Source organism: Camelina sativa, chromosome 9 (assembly GCF_030686135.1).
Source record: "Camelina sativa cultivar CO46 ecotype springtype chromosome 9, ASM3068613v1".
NCBI lineage: Eukaryota > Viridiplantae > Streptophyta > Magnoliopsida > Brassicales > Brassicaceae > Camelina > Camelina sativa.
This window is the reverse complement of record NC_141888.1, coordinates 26,237,687-26,246,863: the sequence shown is the minus strand read 5'-3', so window position 1 is coordinate 26,246,863 and position 9,177 is coordinate 26,237,687. Positions and strand designations below refer to the sequence as shown.

Here is a 9,177-nt window from a genome sequence, read left to right as displayed (position 1 = left end):
ATTTGGATTATATTGGAATATCCCTCGAATCTAATTAATAACTAAATTTTTCATCAGTGTAAATTTGTTTTCTATAATATATATTGTTCTCTTTCTTGTTGTAACCCCCATATCCTTGCCTTCTCATTTACACAGCTGACTCTTGGCTCTATGAGTTTTGAAGTGGAAAGCGAGTCATAGACAAAATGATTTAACTGAAGTCACACTACGGGCCTACGGCTCCAGGTTTTCCCTTGTGAACAAAGTCATAGTGCATGGGTCACTAGCCTTGGTGTCCTAGGTTTTGGTCTGAGTTAATATACACATGGTGGGATTGCGTGCAACTCCCAACCAAATAATATGTTCATCAGCTCACATCCAATCCGGTGCTAATTAAAAATAAATTAAAAATAATCTCATTCTGTCAGGTCAATTCTCTTGATGAAATCTTCGTTATGTGCTCTTCACACATGCAACAATATATTTTCGAAAAAAATCTTCTCGTTTCTATAGCAGCCACATAATTGTTCTAAACTCAATCCACCTATGTTTTAAACATAGTATTGTTTCTTGTTTGTCACCTCCGTCATGTCCCTTTGAAGCTTCTGCCGTTGAGAAACATGAGCAATGGATGTCTCGGTTCCATCGCGTTTACTCACACGATGCTGAGAAAGCGAGTAGGTTTGAGATTTTTAAGAAGAACTTAAAGTTCGTTGAGAGCTTCAACATGAAAACGAACAAGACATACAAGTTGGATGTCAACAAGTTCTCCGACCTCACCGACGAGGAATTCCAGGCGAGGTACATGGGGCTGGTTGTGCCGGAAGGTACTTCATCACTGGATTCCCACAAAACCGTGTCATTTAGACATGAAAATGTCAGTGAAATCGGTGAGAGCATGGATTGGAGACAGGAAGGGGCCGTTACACCGGTTAAGAACCAAAACCCATGTGGTAATTATATAATTATCGTCACTTATTTATTTTTTATTCTCATTGGATTTTTAGCCTTTTCTTTATTAATTTTAATGAAAGATTACAAATATATCAATGAGCATAATAGTGAAAGCTCTACAAGACATACAACCAATACCGAGTTAACAAAATAACTAAAAAGTAAAATACTAGCTAGGTTGCTTCTTTTCTTTGCTAAGTTTTCAATTAATCTGTTATTTTCCTTTATCGTTTTCGTATTCAGTTTAATTTGATTTTTTTGGTTGACTTACTGTTTTTGAATTTAAAAGACTATGATCCATCAGTCACATTACAAACCTTACAATTTTTCATCTCTGATATGGATTTTCCTTTATCGCTAGGCGATGACATTATTTTGATTGTAAATATCATCGATGATACATCCATGATATTACTTACTGTAATGGAACACAGGATGTTGTTGGGCTTTCTCGGCAGTGGCAGCAGTGGAAGGCATTATGAAGATTGCGAAAGGAAACCTCGTATCGCTGTCTGAGCAACAACTGTTGGATTGCAGCACAGAGAACTATGGATGTAACGGAGGGTTAATGGATAAGGCTTTCAATTACATTATAAACAACCAAGGAATCACCACAGAGGATAGCTATCCTTACCAGGAATCACAACAAACCTGTGACTCAACTCATTCTGCTGCTGCAACCATCAGCGATTACAAGACGGTTACCCAAAATGATGAGGAAGCATTGCTTAAAGCGGTGTCTCAACAACCTGTTTCGGTTGCGATAGATGGGTCAGGAGCTGCGTTTAAGCAATATGAAGGCAGGATATTCGATGGAGAGGACTGCGGGACGAACCTGAGTCATGGAATTACCATTGTTGGTTATGGGATGAGTGAAGAAGGGAATATAGCTGTCAATTGGGCAGGCCACCCGTGGACAATATAAGGTATCGCAAGGTGAGATCGAGGAGGGGTCGGGTTGTAACCTATCTTGGGTATGATCCAGTCGAAAAACAATATAAGGTATTGTGCATGACAATGCGCGAAAAGCCCTTTTTGTATAAAGCGGAAGAGTATCAAGTTCTAACACTAGGAACTGACAAGCTGAAATGGAAAATGCTTGAATGTTCAGTAGAGCATTACCCTTATGCTAGCGATGTATGCATCGAAGGGGTTTTTATACTACGTAGCTATGAATCGTAAGTCTAGAAACGATATGATAGTCTGCTTTAATGTTCAGCTGGAGAAGTTCAACTTTCTTAACTTTGAAGAGATGGAGTATCATTGTACTTTAATAAATTACAATGGTATATTAGGAGCAATTTGTCATCCATCAATCGGTAATTTTATGGATGGAGGAGCTGCAAGCTTTGAGTTGTGGGTTACAGATGAAACTGATGAAGGACGTACATGGTCAAAGCATATTTACATATTGCCGCCTATGTGGAAGGAGCTAGTTACGGAGACTAGAGTTTATATTGTTGGGATTATTGGAACAAGTGAAATTGTGTTTTCTAAGACCCAAATCTTAAGAATATTGTGTATCCCAGTGGTTTTGAGAGATTTTTCATTTTATGAATAACACTGGTTCGATTTTTCTGCTTTGATTCTTTAACATAAAAAACTGTATTCCTCATACAAATCATGAATCCAGTTTTAAACTCTTTTATTTATTTACTTCTTTCCTCTAAAACGGTTGAAACCTAGTGCTTCTAAATCTTTTCATTAACTTCAATACTAATTCATCTTTGTAGTAACTTTGTATATGAATTATGATTGTGATGATTTGATATTCTTTAGAACCTAGATTATGAGTATTTGATGAAAAAATTTATGGAAACATAAGGAAAAAAGACTATGTTTTAGTTTTTTTTTTGACAATGACTATGCTTTAGTTTTTTTAAAACTATTTTTTATTTCCAATAATTTATATTATTTTAAAATTCTTTTATTTTAGTAAAGCCCCCAATTTCATTCTCGCCTTAAGCCCCGATTAGTTTGGGCACAACACTGACACTCTCAGAAGAGTTGGAATTCAAGGGATTGGACCTGTTAACGGTCAAAACATCTATGCCTACTTAAACCATGTCGAGAATTTGAAGCTTATTATGTAAGTTCTTAATAATTTAAATTTCATAAAAAGTTAAGATCAGTGCTATTTTTCCTCCTAATTTATTTCATAAAGTACAATATCATGAATTCTTAAGACAATCCTTGTTTTATCTTGTAGTTTTCCCATTGTTCAGTTATTATTAATGACTATGTTATAATTACTTTGATGTACCTTCATCTTTGGCTGGTTACTGTGTACATGCATGCTCTTGTTTATATTAACCTCACTCGCAGCATTAGTTTTCTAAGTTTGATCAGTTTTGACGTAACTTCAGGCACTCGAGAATCACACCCTTGTTGGACATTAGTACTAATTTGCATTAGTTTTTCAAATATATGTCATGTCAGATATCTCATATAATTTACAAACACAATTAGGACTTCCTAGTGTTTCATTGGCTCGAGGAAACAAACAGGCTGGACAATATGTTCAAAGTTCCTGCGAAGTTTGTGAAACATTAAGGGAATTTAAAGATTTTAATGATTTCGTGGGTTGGAACCCTCTTTACAATGGCCCGAGTGTTCGTTCTTTAACGTTAATGAGCCTTTTTATGACAGACATGAATATTGACTAAGATTTTTAGAATTTATAAATTAAATCAAAATGAAAAATTTCTGAAACAGAAGAAGCTAAAGTATACATGGTATTTTTATCAATTTTTAATTTATATGAATCTTTTGTATAAGAACCAAAAATGTATTTCCTCCGTTTTAAATATAAGATGTTTTAACTAAAGTACATATAACAAGAAATATATACTTTTAAAAAATTTAACCAATTATAAACAAAACTGAATAGAATAAATAATAATAATATATCAAATTAATCTAAAAGTTGCTAGAAAGTTGAAAACATATTATATTAAAATGAAACAAACAATAGCCTCCAAAACATGAAACAAAGTGAAGTATATAGAAACAATCATTTAAAGTATAAAAATGTGAATTAACGGTTTTACACAGGTAATAAATATAATACTATATACATTTAAACATATTATTTTTGAGCATGATCAAGTGTTTGATTTCAGTTATCTTTAAGAGCACACTTTGATAACGAGAAATAAAATTGTATGAACAAAAATAAAATTGGTGGCTGGGGGAATATATGTAAACTCTTTCTCGTATAGTATTTTGTTTCTCTTATTTCCCCTTTTAAAGCAAATGATATATGTAAACTCTTTCTAAGTCTGCTTTATGCCTGCGCCTTCTCATCTAGGGTGTGGGAGAGTTTGACTAGGCAACTGCTCCAAGCTCGTTGCACCACAAACTTTGTGGATATCATCGCACTTGTTTGAGACTCCACTTACACGGCCTCAACTCGGTTCATCTTGCAGTATATTTGTTCTGCAAGCTTCTGCTCACTCGATTTGGTGCGAACGAAACTGCAGGCCACACGGTGAAATCCCAAAATCTCCTGAACAACTTGCCAAGCTCATTGATCGTATCCGCAACAGGTTGTGCTCCATCAAGAGTCATGGTAGCTCGAACCTTGACGACGGAATGCGTAATTGGTTAGGTACAAGAGCTTAAGTCCTCTGTTTCAAAATTCTCAAACTTTTTCCACTCTTATTTCAGCTTTAGGTCCTACTCTAAATTGCATTTACTGTAAATAAAGTTTTTTTTTTTGTGTTGAATAAATGTAACATTCATTCATTAAAAAAAAAAAAAGAAGCATATATATCTCTATCCAATATAATCCTTGTCTATGACTTGCTACATTTACAACAGCATTTTGTTTGAACTTAGTCGCTGAACAGATAATAACTTGATACATATAACCCGGCGATGGACATAGCCGCTAAACCACCATTAATATTGAGTACTTTGCAATCCCTTTCAAAATAAACATGAGTGTAACCTCTAACTCAGCTTTGTTGTATTCACTTTTGGCTTCTGCTTCTAGTGGTGAACTAATTTAGATGAACATATATATGACTAGTATCCTTAAGATGAACATACTCCCTTCGAGTTTATGATTGGAGAGAGTTACTTGAAGACAATATCTTAAACTGATTTATCTCTTTTGCAAAGTACCATTGTATTTTTTGTCTTTTTTTTTTGTCACCATTATTTTTTTTTTGTCTTATTTTCCCCCTTTGGTTTTTCTTAAAGCCTTACATAAATTAGGGCAAACCCTTGAAATTTGGGGTTCTAGGTTTTTGTGTCGGCCGTCATGGAGAAACAGCATAATCAATTCCCCGAGAAGGGTCTCCTAACCATAGAGTCGATACTAGTTGATCTTTTAATCTCAATATTCTCGAGATTGCCGGTGAAATCCATTGCAAGGTATCGTTGCGTTTCGAAGAAATGGGCTTACATTCTCCGCCATCGAGATTTCACCGACTTGTACTTTAAAATATCGTCGACTCGTCCCCGTCTCTTGCTCAACTTCGAAGTCAACGGTAATCGGACCTTCTTCTCCGTACCTCAGGACCAGAGCTCGTGTCTTTTAGCTGCCGATCGTCACATGAGTTTTCCCACCGAACAGGTTTTTTATAGGGTTTCAGCTTCTGTCTGCGGATTGGTCGTTGTTTGTGGTGTAGATAGGAATCATCCGTGGATCTATAACCCTAGCACAGGACAATGCATAGCTTTACCCAAGACGACATCACTAGCACCTCTTATGCATTTCTCTTTTGGATATGATCCGATTAACAAGCTATATATGGTATTGCGCAAGTCCAAAGATTTTCGAGTTTTGACATTAGGAACAGGAGAACTATCATGGAGAAAAATTGAATGTTCCATACCCCATTGGTCTGCATATGATGGTGAGAAATGCATCAATGGGGTTGTGTATTATATTGCTCATTGCGATCCCACTAGATTTCAAAAACCTTACAAGCTAGTTTGCTTTGATATCCGGTTTGAAAAATTCAAGTTTCTTGATGTGGACAGTGAGATTTGGGGATCAATTCTAGTAAATTTCGAGGGTAAATTGGGCATAATCCCTGATGATACTGTTTTTGTCAGTGGCGAAACTACAAAGCTTGTGATGTGGGTTCTAGATGATGTCCAGAATGAGAAATGGTCGAAGCATATTTACCAGTTGCCGTCCTTGTGGAATAATCTAGCTGGGGATGACGTTCTAAAAGTTGTAGGGCTGACTGGTACATGTGAAATTGTGTTCTCTCCATACAATATATATCAGGATCCTTTCTACGTTATCTATTACAATGTGATGAAGAACACTGTCAGAAGAGCTGAAATCCAATTAGGAGTTGTTCCTGACAACGGTCTGATGGTGGGTACCTCTGTTGACCATGTAGAAAATGTGAAGCTTATGGAAGTGCTCGGGAGTTCATAGGACTTTATAATAATGAGCGCTGTTGTGCCTATATGTTAATCAATGACCATGATAATTAATGATTAATTGTTGTAATCTATGTTTGAGCTTATTTTAAACTCTCTTTTTATTTTTGCATGAGCTATCCACTTATCTACTATATTGAACAAAGGACTTGATCCATACGTCCGGTTGAGCTGTTTGAAGAACCTGGTAAACCCTGCCAGCATGTAAATGTAACGAAAATTATTCTCAGATCTCATGATCCACAAGCCCATCGTATCGCATTATATACAATGAAGGTTGGAAGATGAAAAGTCACGATAACATTTATTATTCCTTGAAAGGACCTCTCGGGAAGAAGAATCATTACCTTTAAGGATGTAATAAATAAAGTTGCTTGTTTACATGTCTTTGGTGTTGTTCTAAAGACGGCATGATATGTTAACTTGTAGATGTGTCGGTGTCGGACTATAATACAAATAACAAAATCACTAGAACATAATTAAACCTTGTGATCAAGGGATTAAGTATCGGTTGAAAGTGTTCGCAACTGGCTCAGCACGATCGGGAATGGAGAAGATGATACCATTCAAATTTGGTTTGCCGCAAGATTCTATTAAACATGTTTTCCTATTGGTCATAGAATAGTTTAAGAAACGCTTTGATTTTACAATGTAAAAAACCTTTTTTTGAATATAATTTAACATTAAATTCAAAAATAATTATAAATATATAGAATGGTAATTGGGACGATTGCAAAATTGAACCTTTTACTTGAGTCAATTACAAAATTGGACCCCTCTTTTTCTCTCTCCAACATTTGCCATTTTCTCCCTACAAAATCCTCTGCCATTCCATGTATTCATAGAAATGCCATTATTTCTGATTTATTTGAATATCTTGCGAAAATGTTTACTACATCCATATCCCCATCTTCTTCTTTTATTTACGGTTGTGCCACCGCCATCAATTTTCCAACCACCATGAACAACCAAATTTGAAGCTCTTAATGCTTCAACAACCCAAATTTGTGAGCTTAAATAACACTCAATGCTATGAGTACTTCATTTCTTCCATCTCCTCTCCATTTTAATCGAAAAAATTGAAAGTTCGTTATATCTCGTGAACAAGGAAAATTGGCACCGTGTTTCTTCAGTGGTGACTAAATACGACGTCCTCGGTGCTTGACATTGCGGAACAACCACCGATAAGGTTATTTTCCGGTAGATTTCGTGATTTTCTTTGTTTTTTTGTCGAAATTAGACTTCATTTGTTAGTCCAACCATCATAATATCATGTAAAGTCTACTATTTGGTCAGTTTTGCAATTGAAAATTTATCGACCTTCGAGCCCGTAGACTAAAATTCCAGTCTCCTAAATTTCATTTGTAAACAAAAAAATATAGTGTAGACTGCATTAAAATATTTCCAACCGATACTTCGTTTGCAGTCTATTAAGGTGTATTTTTGCAATTGACCAAATTCTTGACTTTTTAGTGATGACTGCTAGGCTAAGTCTTCTTACGATAATAAACGAGTAGACTTCTATAATGACTATTTTTGGAATTGACCACAATATTTAAGCATTGACCGTAATATTATTATATTAAAATAATTAGTTGACTGCAAAAGAAGTCTACTGCTTAAAAAATTCAAATGTTGGTCAACCACAAAAATGACCACGGCAGACTGCAAACGAAGTCATCATTAATGTAGACTTCGTACGAAGTCTACTTGGCGAAAGTCAAACTTGGTCAATTGCAAAACTAACCACGACGAAGTTTACTTTTTTTTGTTGACGGATAGTTGAAGTCTACTTAGTAGACATAAGTCTACTGGAAAGTCAATGGGTTGGTCAATTGCAAAAATAACCAGAGTCGACTATATTTGAAGTTAACCGTTTGGACTTTCCATTGAAGTCTACCTTGTTTTACTTATTTAATTGCAAAACTAACCAAAAAATTAACAAAGGAAGACCACAAAAGAAGTCAACCGGTTCTGGTAGACTTCGTTCGCAGTCTGCTTTGTTAAATTGTAATTGCAAAAATAGACCGCAAGAAATAGACTTTATTTGAAGTTACCGTCGTATAGTCTTTTTATGTCTACTGGTTGATGTGAACATGAAGTCAGCATTATATGAAAACCAAATTATTGCAAATTGGTTAATAATTTTTAAGATTTTCTTGTTGTATTCTTTGATATATGTTATTTACTTGCCTATGTATGTTTTTGATATGAATCCATATTATACATATGGAGAAATCAAGTTTTTGGTTTTCATAGGCAGTTAGGTCATTAAGGTAGACTAATTTAAGAAGTCGACGTGTTGGAGTTACCTGTGAAGTCTGTATAATTGAAAAAGTATTTAATTGAAATTTATAAATTTTTCTTATTGATTTTATAGTGTATTTGTTTTGTATCGGTTATGTACTTGCCTCTGTCTATTTTTTCCATGATAATATATTATACTTTTGGATCAATCATGTATTTGGTTTTGTTAGGCATCTAGGTTATTGATTTAAGACTTCTACGGGTAGTCAGCAATGTATTGAGTATTTGACTTGCTGCTTACTCTTTTAGGTAAATGGCGCAAATACCAGTTGTTTTCGGAGTATGGGTGACGAGAAATGGGTCTTGGCATTTTGATATGGATGGACGCAAAGGTGGGAGAAAGTTTTTTTTTTGCTTCACGGTTGTACATACGCTGAGCTTCTTGAAATGGATGTAGAAGATTATCAGATTGACAAAGAAACAGAGATGGTTCAGTTATCGTATCCCTTAACAGAGATGATGCTTCAGCAATTGCCCCAAGATACCCCTCCTGTCTATCTCACAAATGATAGATCAGTTCAGAACTTGATA

The 9,177-nt window shown here is 35.2% G+C and overlaps 2 pseudogenes; both read left to right on the top strand.

Annotated features, from left to right (window-relative positions):
- Positions 1-339: 339 nt before the first annotated feature.
- LOC104715462 (senescence-specific cysteine protease SAG12-like) lies at positions 340-3,026 on the top strand (annotated as a pseudogene).
- A 2,134-nt stretch (positions 3,027-5,160) lies between these two features.
- LOC104715461 (F-box protein DOR pseudogene) lies at positions 5,161-6,411 on the top strand (annotated as a pseudogene).
- The last annotated feature ends 2,766 nt before the right edge of the window (positions 6,412-9,177 follow it).